Here is a 20,581-nt window from a genome sequence, read left to right as displayed (position 1 = left end):
GCGACATTACGTGTTGGGGATGAAGTGGTAGTGCTAACTGCGGCCTGCGGAACACGAGTGAAAAAATCAAGAGAGTACTGTCATTTCGAGTACTCGCCATTGCAACGGCAGCAAGGCAAAACTTTCAAAATTGCCGTGACCAGGATTCGAACCTGGGTTATTGCGGCCACAACGCAATGTCCTAACCACTAGACGATCACGGCCATGGCCACGGAGGCGCCCGCGAAGGCAGCTGGCTGCAATGCAAGTGGCGATACCCAGCAAAGCCTAGGCCAAGGTGTACGCCACAGCAGTGTCAGACACGGTCTCCATCACATGTATACGAGCAAATGAACGTGCCTGCGCTGTCAGGACTCTAACTACAGTGGTTAGCTGCATTCACCTCCGTGGCAATGTCTTGCAGTCCTCCAAGCCTCTTGACTACAGGTACCGGTATGTGGCTCGATAACAAGTGGATAGACGCCGCATCTCTCTCGCCGTCAGGTGTTGCCGCGAGTCATACTTAACGTAGCTTTCTGCACGCGTCAGCGTAGCGTCAGTCGAGCAAAGTCGAGACAAGTCGCATAGGAGGAGCAACAAAAACGCGCAATTCCGGTACCGGGAATCGAACCCGGGCCTCCTGGGTGAGAGCCAGGTATCCTAGCCACTAGACCACACCGGACAACGACGGCAGTGCTCTTTCCAGCGAACGCAGCAGCCGCCCACGGTTAACTGACGACAACTGTAAAAAATCCACTCTCTCGCGTTATAGAACGGCGTGCTCCGGACGCATTTCGTGGGAGACGAACGCCAGCAATGATGAGAGCAAAAGGTGCCTACAAATCCTGTCGTTGCACCACGCACTGTTCTACGACAATTCACCAAGCAGACGCTCACGCCTTGTTGTGCTGTTTCCTTTGCGGGCAATGAGTGCATCTGCCTTCGACACAGGAAACATTACACGTTCGGCAGCTGTGGGATTGGAACCCACGCCTCCGAAGAGAATGGTGCCTGAAACCAGCGCCTTAGACCGCTCGGCCACGCTACCTACACAACACGCGCGTCACAAGAGCTGCGTCCTACCCCACGAGGACACACCGCAACGGCACAAAAATGAGACGTAAAAAGTGGCAACGGTGGGATTCGAACCCACGCCTCCGGAGAGACTGGTGCCTAAAACCAGCGCCTTAGACCGCTCGGCCACGTTACCGTTGGATCAGCAGCGGCAAAACGTTTCGTTTGTACTACAAAGATCACTTCGAAATGGAAGTATCTTGGCAATCGCCGTGCCATGTATTTCCACTGCTCTCCCACTGGAAGCGTCTCTTTAGGCCATCCACAGCAAGAAAAAGCCGTGCCCGCCGTACGGTAGCGACGCCACTTGTCTGTAGCTGTCGCAGTTAAGGAGACAGCGTCAAGAGACGTTTTCGTGCCGTGACCAGGTTTCGAACCTGCGCTTTCCTTAACCACTAAAGTATCGTAGCTGTAACTGTCAGGCGGAGCTAGAATGCTCCATGTATCAAACATATGTGAGCTCAAGGAGGTTACACTTGAAGGAAAAGCGGCAGGTTAACGCGATCACATCAAAACCCCCGGCAGCTACGGGATTCGAAACCGCGCCTACAGAGAGACTGGTGCCTTAAACCAGCGCCTTAAAGCGCTCGGCCACGCTACATGCGCTGCTTGGTGCGCCAGTGTTCCTAGCATTTGTAGAAACAGTGCACGCCACAGCTTCCTGTTCTGCTGGGACTGGCTGCTCATCCATCGCACTTCAAACGACTGCCCTTTTCGACTACAGAGAGCAGCGGACGTCTGCGCTCTGGGAGGCGACATTACGTGTTGGGGATGAAGTGGTAGTGCTAACTGCGGCCTGCGGAACACGAGTGAAAAAATCAAGAGAGTACTGTCATTTCGAGTACTCGCCATTGCAACGGCAGCAAGGCAAAACTTTCAAAATTGCCGTGACCAGGATTCGAACCTGGGTTATTGCGGCCACAACGCAATGTCCTAACCACTAGACGATCACGGCCATGGCCACGGAGGCGCCCGCGAAGGCAGCTGGCTGCAATGCAAGTGGCGATACCCAGCAAAGCCTAGGCCAAGGTGTACGCCACAGCAGTGTCAGACACGGTCTCCATCACATGTATACGAGCAAATGAACGTGCCTGCGCTGTCAGGACTCTAACTACAGTGGTTAGCTGCATTCACCTCCGTGGCAATGTCTTGCAGTCCTCCAAGCCTCTTGACTACAGGTACCGGTATGTGGCTCGATAACAAGTGGATAGACGCCGCATCTCTCTCGCCGTCAGGTGTTGCCGCGAGTCATACTTAACGTAGCTTTCTGCACGCGTCAGCGTAGCGTCAGTCGAGCAAAGTCGAGACAAGTCGCATAGGAGGAGCAACAAAAACGCGCAATTCCGGTACCGGGAATCGAACCCGGGCCTCCTGGGTGAGAGCCAGGTATCCTAGCCACTAGACCACACCGGACAACGACGGCAGTGCTCTTTCCAGCGAACGCAGCAGCCGCCCACGGTTAACTGACGACAACTGTAAAAAATCCACTCTCTCGCGTTATAGAACGGCGTGCTCCGGACGCATTTCGTGGAGACGAACGCCAGCAATGATGAGAGCAAAAGGTGCCTACAAATCCTGTCGTTGCACCACGCACTGTTCTACGACAATTCACCAAGCAGACGCTCACGCCTTGTTGTGCTGTTTCCTTTGCGGGCAATGAGTGCATCTGCCTTCGACACAGGAAACATTACACGTTCGGCAGCTGTGGGATTGGAACCCACGCCTCCGAAGAGAATGGTGCCTGAAACCAGCGCCTTAGACCGCTCGGCCACGCTACCTACACAACACGCGCGTCACAAGAGCTGCGTCCTACCCCACGAGGACACACCGCAACGGCACAAAAATGAGACGTAAAAAGTGGCAACGGTGGGATTCGAACCCCACGCCTCCGGAGAGACTGGTGCCTAAAACCAGCGCCTTAGACCGCTCGGCCACGTTACCGTTGGATCAGCAGCGGCAAAACGTTTCGTTTGTACTACAAAGATCACTTCGAAATGGAAGTATCTTGGCAATCGCCGGTGCCATGTATTTCCACTGCTCTCCCACTGGAAGCGTCTCTTTAGGCCATCCACAGCAAGAAAAAGCCGTGCCCGCCGTACGGTAGCGACGCCACTTGTCTGTAGCTGTCGCAGTTAAGGAGACAGCGTCAAGAGACGTTTTCGTGCCGTGACCAGGTTTCGAACCTGCGCTTTCCTTAACCACTAAAGTATCGTAGCTGTAACTGTCAGGCGGAGCTAGAATGCTCCATGTATCAAACATATGTGAGCTCAAGGAGGTTACACTTGAAGGAAAAGCGGCAGGTTAACGCGATCACATCAAAACCCCCGGCAGCTACGGGATTCGAAACCGCGCCTACAGAGAGACTGGTGCCTTAAACCAGCGCCTTAAAGCGCTCGGCCACGCTACATGCGCTGCTTGGTGCGCCAGTGTTCCTAGCATTTGTAGAAACAGTGCACGCCACAGCTTCCTGTTCTGCTGGGACTGGCTGCTCATCCATCGCACTTCAAACGACTGCCCTTTTCGACTACAGAGAGCAGCGGACGTCTGCGCTCTGGGAGGCGACATTACGTGTTGGGGATGAAGTGGTAGTGCTAACTGCGGCCTGCGGAACACGAGTGAAAAAATCAAGAGAGTACTGTCATTTCGAGTACTCGCCATTGCAACGGCAGCAAGGCAAAACTTTCAAAATTGCCGTGACCAGGATTCGAACCTGGGTTATTGCGGCCACAACGCAATGTCCTAACCACTAGACGATCACGGCCATGGCCACGGAGGCGCCCGCGAAGGCAGCTGGCTGCAATGCAAGTGGCGATACCCAGCAAAGCCTAGGCCAAGGTGTACGCCACAGCAGTGTCAGACACGGTCTCCATCACATGTATACGAGCAAATGAACGTGCCTGCGCTGTCAGGACTCTAACTACAGTGGTTAGCTGCATTCACCTCCGTGGCAATGTCTTGCAGTCCTCCAAGCCTCTTGACTACAGGTACCGGTATGTGGCTCGATAACAAGTGGATAGACGCCGCATCTCTCTCGCCGTCAGGTGTTGCCGCGAGTCATACTTAACGTAGCTTTCTGCACGCGTCAGCGTAGCGTCAGTCGAGCAAAGTCGAGACAAGTCGCATAGGAGGAGCAACAAAAACGCGCAATTCCGGTACCGGGAATCGAACCCGGGCCTCCTGGGTGAGAGCCAGGTATCCTAGCCACTTAGACCACACCGGACAACGACGGCAGTGCTCTTTCCAGCGAACGCAGCAGCCGCCCACGGTTAACTGACGACAACTGTAAAAAATCCACTCTCTCGCGTTATAGAACGGCGTGCTCCGGACGCATTTCGTGGAGACGAACGCCAGCAATGATGAGAGCAAAAGGTGCCTACAAATCCTGTCGTTGCACCACGCACTGTTCTACGACAATTCACCAAGCAGACGCTCACGCCTTGTTGTGCTGTTTCCTTTGCGGGCAATGAGTGCATCTGCCTTCGACACAGGAAACATTACACGTTCGGCAGCTGTGGGATTGGAACCCACGCCTCCGAAGAGAATGGTGCCTGAAACCAGCGCCTTAGACCGCTCGGCCACGCTACCTACACAACACGCGCGTCACAAGAGCTGCGTCCTACCCCACGAGGACACACCGCAACGGCACAAAAATGAGACGTAAAAAGTGGCAACGGTGGGATTCGAACCCACGCCTCCGGAGAGACTGGTGCCTAAAACCAGCGCCTTAGACCGCTCGGCCACGTTACCGTTGGATCAGCAGCGGCAAAACGTTTCGTTTGTACTACAAAGATCACTTCGAAATGGAAGTATCTTGGCAATCGCCGTGCCATGTATTTCCACTGCTCTCCCACTGGAAGCGTCTCTTTAGGCCATCCACAGCAAGAAAAAGCCGTGCCCGCCGTACGGTAGCGACGCCACTTGTCTGTAGCTGTCGCAGTTAAGGAGACAGCGTCAAGAGACGTTTTCGTGCCGTGACCAGGTTTCGAACCTGCGCTTTCCTTAACCACTAAAGTATCGTAGCTGTAACTGTCAGGCGGAGCTAGAATGCTCCATGTATCAAACATATGTGAGCTCAAGGAGGTTACACTTGAAGGAAAAGCGGCAGGTTAACGCGATCACATCAAAACCCCCGGCAGCTACGGGATTCGAAACCGCGCCTACAGAGAGACTGGTGCCTTAAACCAGCGCCTTAAAGCGCTCGGCCACGCTACATGCGCTGCTTGGTGCGCCAGTGTTCCTAGCATTTGTAGAAACAGTGCACGCCACAGCTTCCTGTTCTGCTGGACTGGCTGCTCATCCATCGCACTTCAAACGACTGCCCTTTTCGACTACAGAGAGCAGCGGACGTCTGCGCTCTGGGAGGCGACATTACGTGTTGGGGATGAAGTGGTAGTGCTAACTGCGGCCTGCGGAACACGAGTGAAAAAATCAAGAGAGTACTGTCATTTCGAGTACTCGCCATTGCAACGGCAGCAAGGCAAAACTTTCAAAATTGCCGTGACCAGGATTCGAACCTGGGTTATTGCGGCCACAACGCAATGTCCTAACCACTAGACGATCACGGCCATGGCCACGGAGGCGCCCGCGAAGGCAGCTGGCTGCAATGCAAGTGGCGATACCCAGCAAAGCCTAGGCCAAGGTGTACGCCACAGCAGTGTCAGACACGGTCTCCATCACATGTATACGAGCAAATGAACGTGCCTGCGCTGTCAGGACTCTAACTACAGTGGTTAGCTGCATTCACCTCCGTGGCAATGTCTTGCAGTCCTCCAAGCCTCTTGACTACAGGTACCGGTATGTGGCTCGATAACAAGTGGATAGACGCCGCATCTCTCTCGCCGTCAGGTGTTGCCGCGAGTCATACTTAACGTAGCTTTCTGCACGCGTCAGCGTAGCGTCAGTCGAGCAAAGTCGAGACAAGTCGCATAGGAGGAGCAACAAAAACGCGCAATTCCGGTACCGGGAATCGAACCCGGGCCTCCTGGGTGAGAGCCAGGTATCCTAGCCACTAGACCACACCGGACAACGACGGCAGTGCTCTTTCCAGCGAACGCAGCAGCCGCCCACGGTTAACTGACGACAACTGTAAAAAATCCACTCTCTCGCGTTATAGAACGGCGTGCTCCGGACGCATTTCGTGGAGACGAACGCCAGCAATGATGAGAGCAAAAGGTGCCTACAAATCCTGTCGTTGCACCACGCCACTGTTCTACGACAATTCACCAAGCAGACGCTCACGCCTTGTTGTGCTGTTTCCTTTGCGGGCAATGAGTGCATCTGCCTTCGACACAGGAAACATTACACGTTCGGCAGCTGTGGGATTGGAACCCACGCCTCCGAAGAGAATGGTGCCTGAAACCAGCGCCTTAGACCGCTCGGCCACGCTACCTACACAACACGCGCGTCACAAGAGCTGCGTCCTACCCCACGAGGACACACCGCAACGGCACAAAAATGAGACGTAAAAAGTGGCAACGGTGGGATTCGAACCCACGCCTCCGGAGAGACTGGTGCCTAAAACCAGCGCCTTAGACCGCTCGGCCACGTTACCGTTGGATCAGCAGCGGCAAAACGTTTCGTTTGTACTACAAAGATCACTTCGAAATGGAAGTATCTTGGCAATCGCCGTGCCATGTATTTCCACTGCTCTCCCACTGGAAGCGTCTCTTTAGGCCATCCACAGCAAGAAAAAGCCGTGCCCGCCGTACGGTAGCGACGCCACTTGTCTGTAGCTGTCGCAGTTAAGGAGACAGCGTCAAGAGACGTTTTCGTGCCGTGACCAGGTTTCGAACCTGCGCTTTCCTTAACCACTAAAGTATCGTAGCTGTAACTGTCAGGCGGAGCTAGAATGCTCCATGTATCAAACATATGTGAGCTCAAGGAGGTTACACTTGAAGGAAAAGCGGCAGGTTAACGCGATCACATCAAAACCCCCGGCAGCTACGGGATTCGAAACCGCGCCTACAGAGAGACTGGTGCCTTAAACCAGCGCCTTAAAGCGCTCGGCCACGCTACATGCGCTGCTTGGTGCGCCAGTGTTCCTAGCATTTGTAGAAACAGTGCACGCCACAGCTTCCTGTTCTGCTGGGACTGGCTGCTCATCCATCGCACTTCAAACGACTGCCCTTTTCGACTACAGAGAGCAGCGGACGTCTGCGCTCTGGGAGGCGACATTACGTGTTGGGGATGAAGTGGTAGTGCTAACTGCGGCCTGCGGAACACGAGTGAAAAAATCAAGAGAGTACTGTCATTTCGAGTACTCGCCATTGCAACGGCAGCAAGGCAAAACTTTCAAAATTGCCGTGACCAGGATTCGAACCTGGGTTATTGCGGCCACAACGCAATGTCCTAACCACTAGACGATCACGGCCATGGCCACGGAGGCGCCCGCGAAGGCAGCTGGCTGCAATGCAAGTGGCGATACCCAGCAAAGCCTAGGCCAAGGTGTACGCCACAGCAGTGTCAGACACGGTCTCCATCACATGTATACGAGCAAATGAACGTGCCTGCGCTGTCAGGACTCTAACTACAGTGGTTAGCTGCATTCACCTCCGTGGCAATGTCTTGCAGTCCTCCAAGCCTCTTGACTACAGGTACCGGTATGTGGCTCGATAACAAGTGGATAGACGCCGCATCTCTCTCGCCGTCAGGTGTTGCCGCGAGTCATACTTAACGTAGCTTTCTGCACGCGTCAGCGTAGCGTCAGTCGAGCAAAGTCGAGACAAGTCGCATAGGAGGAGCAACAAAAACGCGCAATTCCGGTACCGGGAATCGAACCCGGGCCTCCTGGGTGAGAGCCAGGTATCCTAGCCACTAGACCACACCGGACAACGACGGCAGTGCTCTTTCCAGCGAACGCAGCAGCCGCCCACGGTTAACTGACGACAACTGTAAAAAATCCACTCTCTCGCGTTATAGAACGGCGTGCTCCGGACGCATTTCGTGGAGACGAACGCCAGCAATGATGAGAGCAAAAGGTGCCTACAAATCCTGTCGTTGCACCACGCACTGTTCTACGACAATTCACCAAGCAGACGCTCACGCCTTGTTGTGCTGTTTCCTTTGCGGGCAATGAGTGCATCTGCCTTCGACACAGGAAACATTACACGTTCGGCAGCTGTGGGATTGGAACCCACGCCTCCGAAGAGAATGGTGCCTGAAACCAGCGCCTTAGACCGCTCGGCCACGCTACCTACACAACACGCGCGTCACAAGAGCTGCGTCCTACCCCACGAGGACACACCGCAACGGCACAAAAATGAGACGTAAAAAGTGGCAACGGTGGGATTCGAACCCACGCCTCCGGAGAGACTGGTGCCTAAAACCAGCGCCTTAGACCGCTCGGCCACGTTACCGTTGGATCAGCAGCGGCAAAACGTTTCGTTTGTACTACAAAGATCACTTCGAAATGGAAGTATCTTGGCAATCGCCGTGCCATGTATTTCCACTGCTCTCCCACTGGAAGCGTCTCTTTAGGCCATCCACAGCAAGAAAAAGCCGTGCCCGCCGTACGGTAGCGACGCCACTTGTCTGTAGCTGTCGCAGTTAAGGAGACAGCGTCAAGAGACGTTTTCGTGCCGTGACCAGGTTTCGAACCTGCGCTTTCCTTAACCACTAAAGTATCGTAGCTGTAACTGTCAGGCGGAGCTAGAATGCTCCATGTATCAAACATATGTGAGCTCAAGGAGGTTACACTTGAAGGAAAAGCGGCAGGTTAACGCGATCACATCAAAACCCCCGGCAGCTACGGGATTCGAAACCGCGCCTACAGAGAGACTGGTGCCTTAAACCAGCGCCTTAAAGCGCTCGGCCACGCTACATGCGCTGCTTGGTGCGCCAGTGTTCCTAGCATTTGTAGAAACAGTGCACGCCACAGCTTCCTGTTCTGCTGGGACTGGCTGCTCATCCATCGCACTTCAAACGACTGCCCTTTTCGACTACAGAGAGCAGCGGACGTCTGCGCTCTGGGAGGCGACATTACGTGTTGGGGATGAAGTGGTAGTGCTAACTGCGGCCTGCGGAACACGAGTGAAAAAATCAAGAGAGTACTGTCATTTCGAGTACTCGCCATTGCAACGGCAGCAAGGCAAAACTTTCAAAATTGCCGTGACCAGGATTCGAACGTGGGTTATTGCGGCCACAACGCAATGTCCTAACCACTAGACGATCACGGCCATGGCCACGGAGGCGCCCGCGAAGGCAGCTGGCTGCAATGCAAGTGGCGATACCCAGCAAAGCCTAGGCCAAGGTGTACGCCACAGCAGTGTCAGACACGGTCTCCATCACATGTATACGAGCAAATGAACGTGCCTGCGCTGTCAGGACTCTAACTACAGTGGTTAGCTGCATTCACCTCCGTGGCAATGTCTTGCAGTCCTCCAAGCCTCTTGACTACAGGTACCGGTATGTGGCTCGATAACAAGTGGATAGACGCCGCATCTCTCTCGCCGTCAGGTGTTGCCGCGAGTCATACTTAACGTAGCTTTCTGCACGCGTCAGCGTAGCGTCAGTCGAGCAAAGTCGAGACAAGTCGCATAGGAGGAGCAACAAAAACGCGCAATTCCGGTACCGGGAATCGAACCCGGGCCTCCTGGGTGAGAGCCAGGTATCCTAGCCACTAGACCACACCGGACAACGACGGCAGTGCTCTTTCCAGCGAACGCAGCAGCCGCCCACGGTTAACTGACGACAACTGTAAAAAATCCACTCTCTCGCGTTATAGAACGGCGTGCTCCGGACGCATTTCGTGGAGACGAACGCCAGCAATGATGAGAGCAAAAGGTGCCTACAAATCCTGTCGTTGCACCACGCACTGTTCTACGACAATTCACCAAGCAGACGCTCACGCCTTGTTGTGCTGTTTCCTTTGCGGGCAATGAGTGCATCTGCCTTCGACACAGGAAACATTACACGTTCGGCAGCTGTGGGATTGGAACCCACGCCTCCGAAGAGAATGGTGCCTGAAACCAGCGCCTTAGACCGCTCGGCCACGCTACCTACACAACACGCGCGTCACAAGAGCTGCGTCCTACCCCACGAGGACACACCGCAACGGCACAAAAATGAGACGTAAAAAGTGGCAACGGTGGGATTCGAACCCACGCCTCCGGAGAGACTGGTGCCTAAAACCAGCGCCTTAGACCGCTCGGCCACGTTACCGTTGGATCAGCAGCGGCAAAACGTTTCGTTTGTACTACAAAGATCACTTCGAAATGGAAGTATCTTGGCAATCGCCGTGCCATGTATTTCCACTGCTCTCCCACTGGAAGCGTCTCTTTAGGCCATCCACAGCAAGAAAAAGCCGTGCCCGCCGTACGGTAGCGACGCCACTTGTCTGTAGCTGTCGCAGTTAAGGAGACAGCGTCAAGAGACGTTTTCGTGCCGTGACCAGGTTTCGAACCTGCGCTTTCCTTAACCACTAAAGTATCGTAGCTGTAACTGTCAGGCGGAGCTAGAATGCTCCATGTATCAAACATATGTGAGCTCAAGGAGGTTACACTTGAAGGAAAAGCGGCAGGTTAACGCGATCACATCAAAACCCCCGGCAGCTACGGGATTCGAAACCGCGCCTACAGAGAGACTGGTGCCTTAAACCAGCGCCTTAAAGCGCTCGGCCACGCTACATGCGCTGCTTGGTGCGCCAGTGTTCCTAGCATTTGTAGAAACAGTGCACGCCACAGCTTCCTGTTCTGCTGGGACTGGCTGCTCATCCATCGCACTTCAAACGACTGCCCTTTTCGACTACAGAGAGCAGCGGACGTCTGCGCTCTGGGAGGCGACATTACGTGTTGGGGATGAAGTGGTAGTGCTAACTGCGGCCTGCGGAACACGAGTGAAAAAATCAAGAGAGTACTGTCATTTCGAGTACTCGCCATTGCAACGGCAGCAAGGCAAAACTTTCAAAATTGCCGTGACCAGGATTCGAACGTGGGTTATTGCGGCCACAACGCAATGTCCTAACCACTAGACGATCACGGCCATGGCCACGGAGGCGCCCGCGAAGGCAGCTGGCTGCAATGCAAGTGGCGATACCCAGCAAAGCCTAGGCCAAGGTGTACGCCACAGCAGTGTCAGACACGGTCTCCATCACATGTATACGAGCAAATGAACGTGCCTGCGCTGTCAGGACTCTAACTACAGTGGTTAGCTGCATTCACCTCCGTGGCAATGTCTTGCAGTCCTCCAAGCCTCTTGACTACAGGTACCGGTATGTGGCTCGATAACAAGTGGATAGACGCCGCATCTCTCTCGCCGTCAGGTGTTGCCGCGAGTCATACTTAACGTAGCTTTCTGCACGCGTCAGCGTAGCGTCAGTCGAGCAAAGTCGAGACAAGTCGCATAGGAGGAGCAACAAAAACGCGCAATTCCGGTACCGGGAATCGAACCCGGGCCTCCTGGGTGAGAGCCAGGTATCCTAGCCACTAGACCACACCGGACAACGACGGCAGTGCTCTTTCCAGCGAACGCAGCAGCCGCCCACGGTTAACTGACGACAACTGTAAAAAATCCACTCTCTCGCGTTATAGAACGGCGTGCTCCGGACGCATTTCGTGGAGACGAACGCCAGCAATGATGAGAGCAAAAGGTGCCTACAAATCCTGTCGTTGCACCACGCACTGTTCTACGACAATTCACCAAGCAGACGCTCACGCCTTGTTGTGCTGTTTCCTTTGCGGGCAATGAGTGCATCTGCCTTCGACACAGGAAACATTACACGTTCGGCAGCTGTGGGATTGGAACCCACGCCTCCGAAGAGAATGGTGCCTGAAACCAGCGCCTTAGACCGCTCGGCCACGCTACCTACACAACACGCGCGTCACAAGAGCTGCGTCCTACCCCACGAGGACACACCGCAACGGCACAAAAATGAGACGTAAAAAGTGGCAACGGTGGGATTCGAACCCACGCCTCCGGAGAGACTGGTGCCTAAAACCAGCGCCTTAGACCGCTCGGCCACGTTACCGTTGGATCAGCAGCGGCAAAACGTTTCGTTTGTACTACAAAGATCACTTCGAAATGGAAGTATCTTGGCAATCGCCGTGCCATGTATTTCCACTGCTCTCCCACTGGAAGCGTCTCTTTAGGCCATCCACAGCAAGAAAAAGCCGTGCCCGCCGTACGGTAGCGACGCCACTTGTCTGTAGCTGTCGCAGTTAAGGAGACAGCGTCAAGAGACGTTTTCGTGCCGTGACCAGGTTTCGAACCTGCGCTTTCCTTAACCACTAAAGTATCGTAGCTGTAACTGTCAGGCGGAGCTAGAATGCTCCATGTATCAAACATATGTGAGCTCAAGGAGGTTACACTTGAAGGAAAAGCGGCAGGTTAACGCGATCACATCAAAACCCCCGGCAGCTACGGGATTCGAAACCGCGCCTACAGAGAGACTGGTGCCTTAAACCAGCGCCTTAAAGCGCTCGGCCACGCTACATGCGCTGCTTGGTGCGCCAGTGTTCCTAGCATTTGTAGAAACAGTGCACGCCACAGCTTCCTGTTCTGCTGGGACTGGCTGCTCATCCATCGCACTTCAAACGACTGCCCTTTTCGACTACAGAGAGCAGCGGACGTCTGCGCTCTGGGAGGCGACATTACGTGTTGGGGATGAAGTGGTAGTGCTAACTGCGGCCTGCGGAACACGAGTGAAAAAATCAAGAGAGTACTGTCATTTCGAGTACTCGCCATTGCAACGGCAGCAAGGCAAAACTTTCAAAATTGCCGTGACCAGGATTCGAACGTGGGTTATTGCGGCCACAACGCAATGTCCTAACCACTAGACGATCACGGCCATGGCCACGGAGGCGCCCGCGAAGGCAGCTGGCTGCAATGCAAGTGGCGATACCCAGCAAAGCCTAGGCCAAGGTGTACGCCACAGCAGTGTCAGACACGGTCTCCATCACATGTATACGAGCAAATGAACGTGCCTGCGCTGTCAGGACTCTAACTACAGTGGTTAGCTGCATTCACCTCCGTGGCAATGTCTTGCAGTCCTCCAAGCCTCTTGACTACAGGTACCGGTATGTGGCTCGATAACAAGTGGATAGACGCCGCATCTCTCTCGCCGTCAGGTGTTGCCGCGAGTCATACTTAACGTAGCTTTCTGCACGCGTCAGCGTAGCGTCAGTCGAGCAAAGTCGAGACAAGTCGCATAGGAGGAGCAACAAAAACGCGCAATTCCGGTACCGGGAATCGAACCCGGGCCTCCTGGGTGAGAGCCAGGTATCCTAGCCACTAGACCACACCGGACAACGACGGCAGTGCTCTTTCCAGCGAACGCAGCAGCCGCCCACGGTTAACTGACGACAACTGTAAAAAATCCACTCTCTCGCGTTATAGAACGGCGTGCTCCGGACGCATTTCGTGGAGACGAACGCCAGCAATGATGAGAGCAAAAGGTGCCTACAAATCCTGTCGTTGCACCACGCACTGTTCTACGACAATTCACCAAGCAGACGCTCACGCCTTGTTGTGCTGTTTCCTTTGCGGGCAATGAGTGCATCTGCCTTCGACACAGGAAACATTACACGTTCGGCAGCTGTGGGATTGGAACCCACGCCTCCGAAGAGAATGGTGCCTGAAACCAGCGCCTTAGACCGCTCGGCCACGCTACCTACACAACACGCGCGTCACAAGAGCTGCGTCCTACCCCACGAGGACACACCGCAACGGCACAAAAATGAGACGTAAAAAGTGGCAACGGTGGGATTCGAACCCACGCCTCCGGAGAGACTGGTGCCTAAAACCAGCGCCTTAGACCGCTCGGCCACGTTACCGTTGGATCAGCAGCGGCAAAACGTTTCGTTTGTACTACAAAGATCACTTCGAAATGGAAGTATCTTGGCAATCGCCGTGCCATGTATTTCCACTGCTCTCCCACTGGAAGCGTCTCTTTAGGCCATCCACAGCAAGAAAAAGCCGTGCCCGCCGTACGGTAGCGACGCCACTTGTCTGTAGCTGTCGCAGTTAAGGAGACAGCGTCAAGAGACGTTTTCGTGCCGTGACCAGGTTTCGAACCTGCGCTTTCCTTAACCACTAAAGTATCGTAGCTGTAACTGTCAGGCGGAGCTAGAATGCTCCATGTATCAAACATATGTGAGCTCAAGGAGGTTACACTTGAAGGAAAAGCGGCAGGTTAACGCGATCACATCAAAACCCCCGGCAGCTACGGGATTCGAAACCGCGCCTACAGAGAGACTGGTGCCTTAAACCAGCGCCTTAAAGCGCTCGGCCACGCTACATGCGCTGCTTGGTGCGCCAGTGTTCCTAGCATTTGTAGAAACAGTGCACGCCACAGCTTCCTGTTCTGCTGGGACTGGCTGCTCATCCATCGCACTTCAAACGACTGCCCTTTTCGACTACAGAGAGCAGCGGACGTCTGCGCTCTGGGAGGCGACATTACGTGTTGGGGATGAAGTGGTAGTGCTAACTGCGGCCTGCGGAACACGAGTGAAAAAATCAAGAGAGTACTGTCATTTCGAGTACTCGCCATTGCAACGGCAGCAAGGCAAAACTTTCAAAATTGCCGTGACCAGGATTCGAACGTGGGTTATTGCGGCCACAACGCAATGTCCTAACCACTAGACGATCACGGCCATGGCCACGGAGGCGCCCGCGAAGGCAGCTGGCTGCAATGCAAGTGGCGATACCCAGCAAAGCCTAGGCCAAGGTGTACGCCACAGCAGTGTCAGACACGGTCTCCATCACATGTATACGAGCAAATGAACGTGCCTGCGCTGTCAGGACTCTAACTACAGTGGTTAGCTGCATTCACCTCCGTGGCAATGTCTTGCAGTCCTCCAAGCCTCTTGACTACAGGTACCGGTATGTGGCTCGATAACAAGTGGATAGACGCCGCATCTCTCTCGCCGTCAGGTGTTGCCGCGAGTCATACTTAACGTAGCTTTCTGCACGCGTCAGCGTAGCGTCAGTCGAGCAAAGTCGAGACAAGTCGCATAGGAGGAGCAACAAAAACGCGCAATTCCGGTACCGGGAATCGAACCCGGGCCTCCTGGGTGAGAGCCAGGTATCCTAGCCACTAGACCACACCGGACAACGACGGCAGTGCTCTTTCCAGCGAACGCAGCAGCCGCCCACGGTTAACTGACGACAACTGTAAAAAATCCACTCTCTCGCGTTATAGAACGGCGTGCTCCGGACGCATTTCGTGGAGACGAACGCCAGCAATGATGAGAGCAAAAGGTGCCTACAAATCCTGTCGTTGCACCACGCACTGTTCTACGACAATTCACCAAGCAGACGCTCACGCCTTGTTGTGCTGTTTCCTTTGCGGGCAATGAGTGCATCTGCCTTCGACACAGGAAACATTACACGTTCGGCAGCTGTGGGATTGGAACCCACGCCTCCGAAGAGAATGGTGCCTGAAACCAGCGCCTTAGACCGCTCGGCCACGCTACCTACACAACACGCGCGTCACAAGAGCTGCGTCCTACCCCACGAGGACACACCGCAACGGCACAAAAATGAGACGTAAAAAGTGGCAACGGTGGGATTCGAACCCACGCCTCCGGAGAGACTGGTGCCTAAAACCAGCGCCTTAGACCGCTCGGCCACGTTACCGTTGGATCAGCAGCGGCAAAACGTTTCGTTTGTACTACAAAGATCACTTCGAAATGGAAGTATCTTGGCAATCGCCGTGCCATGTATTTCCACTGCTCTCCCACTGGAAGCGTCTCTTTAGGCCATCCACAGCAAGAAAAAGCCGTGCCCGCCGTACGGTAGCGACGCCACTTGTCTGTAGCTGTCGCAGTTAAGGAGACAGCGTCAAGAGACGTTTTCGTGCCGTGACCAGGTTTCGAACCTGCGCTTTCCTTAACCACTAAAGTATCGTAGCTGTAACTGTCAGGCGGAGCTAGAATGCTCCATGTATCAAACATATGTGAGCTCAAGGAGGTTACACTTGAAGGAAAAGCGGCAGGTTAACGCGATCACATCAAAACCCCCGGCAGCTACGGGATTCGAAACCGCGCCTACAGAGAGACTGGTGCCTTAAACCAGCGCCTTAAAGCGCTCGGCCACGCTACATGCGCTGCTTGGTGCGCCAGTGTTCCTAGCATTTGTAGAAACAGTGCACGCCACAGCTTCCTGTTCTGCTGGGACTGGCTGCTCATCCATCGCACTTCAAACGACTGCCCTTTTCGACTACAGAGAGCAGCGGACGTCTGCGCTCTGGGAGGCGACATTACGTGTTGGGGATGAAGTGGTAGTGCTAACTGCGGCCTGCGGAACACGAGTGAAAAAATCAAGAGAGTACTGTCATTTCGAGTACTCGCCATTGCAACGGCAGCAAGGCAAAACTTTCAAAATTGCCGTGACCAGGATTCGAACCTGGGTTATTGCGGCCACAACGCAATGTCCTAACCACTAGACGATCACGGCCATGGCCACGGAGGCGCCCGCGAAGGCAGCTGGCTGCAATGCAAGTGGCGATACCCAGCAAAGCCTAGGCCAAGGTGTACGCCACAGCAGTGTCAGACACGGTCTCCATCACATGTATACGAGCAAATGAACGTGCCTGCGCTGTCAGGACTCTAACTACAGTGGTTAGCTGCATTCACCTCCGTGGCAATGTCTTGCAGTCCTCCAAGCCTCTTGACTACAGGTACCGGTATGTGGCTCGATAACAAGTGGATAGACGCCGCATCTCTCTCGCCGTCAGGTGTTGCCGCGAGTCATACTTAACGTAGCTTTCTGCACGCGTCAGCGTAGCGTCAGTCGAGCAAAGTCGAGACAAGTCGCATAGGAGGAGCAACAAAAACGCGCAATTCCGGTACCGGGAATCGAACCCGGGCCTCCTGGGTGAGAGCCAGGTATCCTAGCCACTAGACCACACCGGACAACGACGGCAGTGCTCTTTCCAGCGAACGCAGCAGCCGCCCACGGTTAACTGACGACAACTGTAAAAAATCCACTCTCTCGCGTTATAGAACGGCGTGCTCCGGACGCATTTCGTGGAGACGAACGCCAGCAATGATGAGAGCAAAAGGTGCCTACAAATCCTGTCGTTGCACCACGCACTGTTCTACGACAATTCACCAAGCAGACGCTCACGCCTTGTTGTGCTGTTTCCTTTGCGGGCAATGAGTGCATCTGCCTTCGACACAGGAAACATTACACGTTCGGCAGCTGTGGGATTGGAACCCACGCCTCCGAAGAGAATGGTGCCTGAAACCAGCGCCTTAGACCGCTCGGCCACGCTACCTACACAACACGCGCGTCACAAGAGCTGCGTCCTACCCCACGAGGACACACCGCAACGGCACAAAAATGAGACGTAAAAAGTGGCAACGGTGGGATTCGAACCCACGCCTCCGGAGAGACTGGTGCCTAAAACCAGCGCCTTAGACCGCTCGGCCACGTTACCGTTGGATCAGCAGCGGCAAAACGTTTCGTTTGTACTACAAAGATCACTTCGAAATGGAAGTATCTTGGCAATCGCCGTGCCATGTATTTCCACTGCTCTCCCACTGGAAGCGTCTCTTTAGGCCATCCACAGCAAGAAAAAGCCGTGCCCGCCGTACGGTAGCGACGCCACTTGTCTGTAGCTGTCGCAGTTAAGGAGACAGCGTCAAGAGACGTTTTCGTGCCGTGACCAGGTTTCGAACCTGCGCTTTCCTTAACCACTAAAGTATCGTAGCTGTAACTGTCAGGCGGAGCTAGAATGCTCCATGTATCAAACATATGTGAGCTCAAGGAGGTTACACTTGAAGGAAAAGCGGCAGGTTAACGCGATCACATCAAAACCCCCGGCAGCTACGGGATTCGAAACCGCGCCTACAGAGAGACTGGTGCCTTAAACCAGCGCCTTAAAGCGCTCGGCCACGCTACATGCGCTGCTTGGTGCGCCAGTGTTCCTAGCATTTGTAGAAACAGTGCACGCCACAGCTTCCTGTTCTGCTGGGACTGGCTGCTCATCCATCGCACTTCAAACGACTGCCCTTTTCGACTACAGAGAGCAGCGGACGTCTGCGCTCTGGGAGGCGACATTACGTGTTGGGGATGAAGTGGTAGTGCTAACTGCGGCCTGCGGAACACGAGTGAAAAAATCAAGAGAGTACTGTCATTTCGAGTACTCGCCATTGCAACGGCAGCAAGGCAAAACTTTCAAAATTGCCGTGACCAGGATTCGAACCTGGGTTATTGCGGCCACAACGCAATGTCCTAACCACTAGACGATCACGGCCATGGCCACGGAGGCGCCCGCGAAGGCAGCTGGCTGCAATGCAAGTGGCGATACCCAGCAAAGCCTAGGCCAAGGTGTACGCCACAGCAGTGTCAGACACGGTCTCCATCACATGTATACGAGCAAATGAACGTGCCTGCGCTGTCAGGACTCTAACTACAGTGGTTAGCTGCATTCACCTCCGTGGCAATGTCTTGCAGTCCTCCAAGCCTCTTGACTACAGGTACCGGTATGTGGCTCGATAACAAGTGGATAGACGCCGCATCTCTCTCGCCGTCAGGTGTTGCCGCGAGTCATACTTAACGTAGCTTTCTGCACGCGTCAGCGTAGCGTCAGTCGAGCAAAGTCGAGACAAGTCGCATAGGAGGAGCAACAAAAACGCGCAATTCCGGTACCGGGAATCGAACCCGGGCCTCCTGGGTGAGAGCCAGGTATCCTAGCCACTAGACCACACCGGACAACGACGGCAGTGCTCTTTCCAGCGAACGCAGCAGCCGCCCACGGTTAACTGACGACAACTGTAAAAAATCCACTCTCTCGCGTTATAGAACGGCGTGCTCCGGACGCATTTCGTGGAGACGAACGCCAGCAATGATGAGAGCAAAAGGTGCCTACAAATCCTGTCGTTGCACCACGCACTGTTCTACGACAATTCACCAAGCAGACGCTCACGCCTTGTTGTGCTGTTTCCTTTGCGGGCAATGAGTGCATCTGCCTTCGACACAGGAAACATTACACGTTCGGCAGCTGTGGGATTGGAACCCACGCCTCCGAAGAGAATGGTGCCTGAAACCAGCGCCTTAGACCGCTCGGCCACGCTACCTACACAACACGCGCGTCACAAGAGCTGCGTCCTACCCCACGAGGACACACCGCAACGGCACAAAAATGAGACGTAAAAAGTGGCAACGGTGGGATTCGAACCCACGCCTCCGGAGAGACTGGTGCCTAAAACCAGCGCCTTAGACCGCTCGGCCACGTTACCGTTGGATCAGCAGCGGCAAAACGTTTCGTTTGTACTACAAAGATCACTTCGAAATGGAAGTATCTTGGCAATCGCCGTGCCATGTATTTCCACTGCTCTCCCACTGGAAGCGTCTCTTTAGGCCATCCACAGCAAGAAAAAGCCGTGCCCGCCGTACGGTAGCGACGCCACTTGTCTGTAGCTGTCGCAGTTAAGGAGACAGCGTCAAGAGACGTTTTCGTGCCGTGACCAGGTTTCGAACCTGCGCTTTCCTTAACCACTAAAGTATCGTAGCTGTAACTGTCAGGCGGAGCTAGAATGCTCCATGTATCAAACATATGTGAGCTCAAGGAGGTTACACTTGAAGGAAAAGCGGCAGGTTAACGCGATCACATCAAAACCCCCGGCAGCTACGGGATTCGAAACCGCGCCTACAGAGAGACTGGTGCCTTAAACCAGCGCCTTAAAGCGCTCGGCCACGCTACATGCGCTGCTTGGTGCGCCAGTGTTCCTAGCATTTGTAGAAACAGTGCACGCCACAGCTTCCTGTTCTGCTGGGACTGGCTGCTCATCCATCGCACTTCAAACGACTGCCCTTTTCGACTACAGAGAGCAGCGGACGTCTGCGCTCTGGGAGGCGACATTACGTGTTGGGGATGAAGTGGTAGTGCTAACTGCGGCCTGCGGAACACGAGTGAAAAAATCAAGAGAGTACTGTCATTTCGAGTACTCGCCATTGCAACGGCAGCAAGGCAAAACTTTCAAAATTGCCGTGACCAGGATTCGAACGTGGGTTATTGCGGCCACAACGCAATGTCCTAACCACTAGACGATCACGGCCATGGCCACGGAGGCGCCCGCGAAGGCAGCTGGCTGCAATGCAAGTGGCGATACCCAGCAAAGCCTAGGCCAAGGTGTACGCCACAGCAGTGTCAGACACGGTCTCCATCACATGTATACGAGCAAATGAACGTGCCTGCGCTGTCAGGACTCTAACTACAGTGGTTAGCTGCATTCACCTCCGTGGCAATGTCTTGCAGTCCTCCAAGCCTCTTGACTACAGGTACCGGTATGTGGCTCGATAACAAGTGGATAGACGCCGCATCTCTCTCGCCGTCAGGTGTTGCCGCGAGTCATACTTAACGTAGCTTTCTGCACGCGTCAGCGTAGCGTCAGTCGAGCAAAGTCGAGACAAGTCGCATAGGAGGAGCAACAAAAACGCGCAATTCCGGTACCGGGAATCGAACCCGGGCCTCCTGGGTGAGAGCCAGGTATCCTAGCCACTAGACCACACCGGACAACGACGGCAGTGCTCTTTCCAGCGAACGCAGCAGCCGCCCACGGTTAACTGACGACAACTGTAAAAAATC

At 54.4% G+C, this 20,581-nt stretch overlaps 35 non-coding genes across 35 annotated transcripts; all 35 read right to left on the bottom strand.

The window, feature by feature from the left end:
- Positions 1-131: 131 nt before the first annotated feature.
- Positions 132-203, bottom strand: Trnah-gug. The gene has a single exon. It is a non-coding gene; the product is annotated as a tRNA-His (tRNA).
- A 386-nt stretch (positions 204-589) lies between these two features.
- On the bottom strand, positions 590-661 carry Trnae-cuc. The gene has a single exon. It is a non-coding gene; the product is annotated as a tRNA-Glu (tRNA).
- Positions 662-1,107: 446 nt separating this feature from the next.
- On the bottom strand, positions 1,108-1,189 carry Trnal-uag. Its single transcript has one exon. It is a non-coding gene; the product is annotated as a tRNA-Leu (tRNA).
- Positions 1,190-1,936: 747 nt separating this feature from the next.
- Positions 1,937-2,008, bottom strand: Trnah-gug. Its single transcript has one exon. It is a non-coding gene; the product is annotated as a tRNA-His (tRNA).
- A 386-nt stretch (positions 2,009-2,394) lies between these two features.
- Trnae-cuc lies at positions 2,395-2,466 on the bottom strand. The gene has a single exon. It is a non-coding gene; the product is annotated as a tRNA-Glu (tRNA).
- A 445-nt stretch (positions 2,467-2,911) lies between these two features.
- On the bottom strand, positions 2,912-2,994 carry Trnal-uag. The gene has a single exon. It is a non-coding gene; the product is annotated as a tRNA-Leu (tRNA).
- Positions 2,995-3,742: 748 nt separating this feature from the next.
- Trnah-gug lies at positions 3,743-3,814 on the bottom strand. The gene has a single exon. It is a non-coding gene; the product is annotated as a tRNA-His (tRNA).
- A 386-nt stretch (positions 3,815-4,200) lies between these two features.
- On the bottom strand, positions 4,201-4,273 carry Trnae-cuc. The gene has a single exon. It is a non-coding gene; the product is annotated as a tRNA-Glu (tRNA).
- Positions 4,274-4,718: 445 nt separating this feature from the next.
- On the bottom strand, positions 4,719-4,800 carry Trnal-uag. Its single transcript has one exon. It is a non-coding gene; the product is annotated as a tRNA-Leu (tRNA).
- Positions 4,801-5,546: 746 nt separating this feature from the next.
- Trnah-gug lies at positions 5,547-5,618 on the bottom strand. The gene has a single exon. It is a non-coding gene; the product is annotated as a tRNA-His (tRNA).
- Positions 5,619-6,004: 386 nt separating this feature from the next.
- On the bottom strand, positions 6,005-6,076 carry Trnae-cuc. The gene has a single exon. It is a non-coding gene; the product is annotated as a tRNA-Glu (tRNA).
- A 446-nt stretch (positions 6,077-6,522) lies between these two features.
- Trnal-uag lies at positions 6,523-6,604 on the bottom strand. Its single transcript has one exon. It is a non-coding gene; the product is annotated as a tRNA-Leu (tRNA).
- Positions 6,605-7,351: 747 nt separating this feature from the next.
- Trnah-gug lies at positions 7,352-7,423 on the bottom strand. The gene has a single exon. It is a non-coding gene; the product is annotated as a tRNA-His (tRNA).
- Positions 7,424-7,809: 386 nt separating this feature from the next.
- Positions 7,810-7,881, bottom strand: Trnae-cuc. The gene has a single exon. It is a non-coding gene; the product is annotated as a tRNA-Glu (tRNA).
- A 445-nt stretch (positions 7,882-8,326) lies between these two features.
- On the bottom strand, positions 8,327-8,408 carry Trnal-uag. The gene has a single exon. It is a non-coding gene; the product is annotated as a tRNA-Leu (tRNA).
- Positions 8,409-9,155: 747 nt separating this feature from the next.
- Positions 9,156-9,227, bottom strand: Trnah-gug. Its single transcript has one exon. It is a non-coding gene; the product is annotated as a tRNA-His (tRNA).
- Positions 9,228-9,613: 386 nt separating this feature from the next.
- On the bottom strand, positions 9,614-9,685 carry Trnae-cuc. Its single transcript has one exon. It is a non-coding gene; the product is annotated as a tRNA-Glu (tRNA).
- Positions 9,686-10,130: 445 nt separating this feature from the next.
- On the bottom strand, positions 10,131-10,212 carry Trnal-uag. The gene has a single exon. It is a non-coding gene; the product is annotated as a tRNA-Leu (tRNA).
- Positions 10,213-10,959: 747 nt separating this feature from the next.
- On the bottom strand, positions 10,960-11,031 carry Trnah-gug. The gene has a single exon. It is a non-coding gene; the product is annotated as a tRNA-His (tRNA).
- A 386-nt stretch (positions 11,032-11,417) lies between these two features.
- Positions 11,418-11,489, bottom strand: Trnae-cuc. Its single transcript has one exon. It is a non-coding gene; the product is annotated as a tRNA-Glu (tRNA).
- Positions 11,490-11,934: 445 nt separating this feature from the next.
- Positions 11,935-12,016, bottom strand: Trnal-uag. The gene has a single exon. It is a non-coding gene; the product is annotated as a tRNA-Leu (tRNA).
- A 747-nt stretch (positions 12,017-12,763) lies between these two features.
- On the bottom strand, positions 12,764-12,835 carry Trnah-gug. The gene has a single exon. It is a non-coding gene; the product is annotated as a tRNA-His (tRNA).
- A 386-nt stretch (positions 12,836-13,221) lies between these two features.
- On the bottom strand, positions 13,222-13,293 carry Trnae-cuc. The gene has a single exon. It is a non-coding gene; the product is annotated as a tRNA-Glu (tRNA).
- Positions 13,294-13,738: 445 nt separating this feature from the next.
- Positions 13,739-13,820, bottom strand: Trnal-uag. The gene has a single exon. It is a non-coding gene; the product is annotated as a tRNA-Leu (tRNA).
- A 747-nt stretch (positions 13,821-14,567) lies between these two features.
- Trnah-gug lies at positions 14,568-14,639 on the bottom strand. The gene has a single exon. It is a non-coding gene; the product is annotated as a tRNA-His (tRNA).
- A 386-nt stretch (positions 14,640-15,025) lies between these two features.
- Positions 15,026-15,097, bottom strand: Trnae-cuc. Its single transcript has one exon. It is a non-coding gene; the product is annotated as a tRNA-Glu (tRNA).
- A 445-nt stretch (positions 15,098-15,542) lies between these two features.
- Trnal-uag lies at positions 15,543-15,624 on the bottom strand. Its single transcript has one exon. It is a non-coding gene; the product is annotated as a tRNA-Leu (tRNA).
- A 747-nt stretch (positions 15,625-16,371) lies between these two features.
- On the bottom strand, positions 16,372-16,443 carry Trnah-gug. Its single transcript has one exon. It is a non-coding gene; the product is annotated as a tRNA-His (tRNA).
- A 386-nt stretch (positions 16,444-16,829) lies between these two features.
- Trnae-cuc lies at positions 16,830-16,901 on the bottom strand. Its single transcript has one exon. It is a non-coding gene; the product is annotated as a tRNA-Glu (tRNA).
- A 445-nt stretch (positions 16,902-17,346) lies between these two features.
- On the bottom strand, positions 17,347-17,428 carry Trnal-uag. Its single transcript has one exon. It is a non-coding gene; the product is annotated as a tRNA-Leu (tRNA).
- A 747-nt stretch (positions 17,429-18,175) lies between these two features.
- On the bottom strand, positions 18,176-18,247 carry Trnah-gug. Its single transcript has one exon. It is a non-coding gene; the product is annotated as a tRNA-His (tRNA).
- Positions 18,248-18,633: 386 nt separating this feature from the next.
- On the bottom strand, positions 18,634-18,705 carry Trnae-cuc. The gene has a single exon. It is a non-coding gene; the product is annotated as a tRNA-Glu (tRNA).
- Positions 18,706-19,150: 445 nt separating this feature from the next.
- Positions 19,151-19,232, bottom strand: Trnal-uag. Its single transcript has one exon. It is a non-coding gene; the product is annotated as a tRNA-Leu (tRNA).
- A 747-nt stretch (positions 19,233-19,979) lies between these two features.
- Positions 19,980-20,051, bottom strand: Trnah-gug. The gene has a single exon. It is a non-coding gene; the product is annotated as a tRNA-His (tRNA).
- Positions 20,052-20,437: 386 nt separating this feature from the next.
- Trnae-cuc lies at positions 20,438-20,509 on the bottom strand. The gene has a single exon. It is a non-coding gene; the product is annotated as a tRNA-Glu (tRNA).
- Between the last annotated feature and the right edge of the window lie 72 nt (positions 20,510-20,581).

Source organism: Schistocerca piceifrons, unplaced genomic scaffold (genome assembly GCF_021461385.2).
Source record: "Schistocerca piceifrons isolate TAMUIC-IGC-003096 unplaced genomic scaffold, iqSchPice1.1 HiC_scaffold_420, whole genome shotgun sequence".
NCBI classification, from domain to species: domain Eukaryota; kingdom Metazoa; phylum Arthropoda; class Insecta; order Orthoptera; family Acrididae; genus Schistocerca; species Schistocerca piceifrons.
This window is presented reverse-complemented; position numbering and strand designations above follow the sequence as displayed.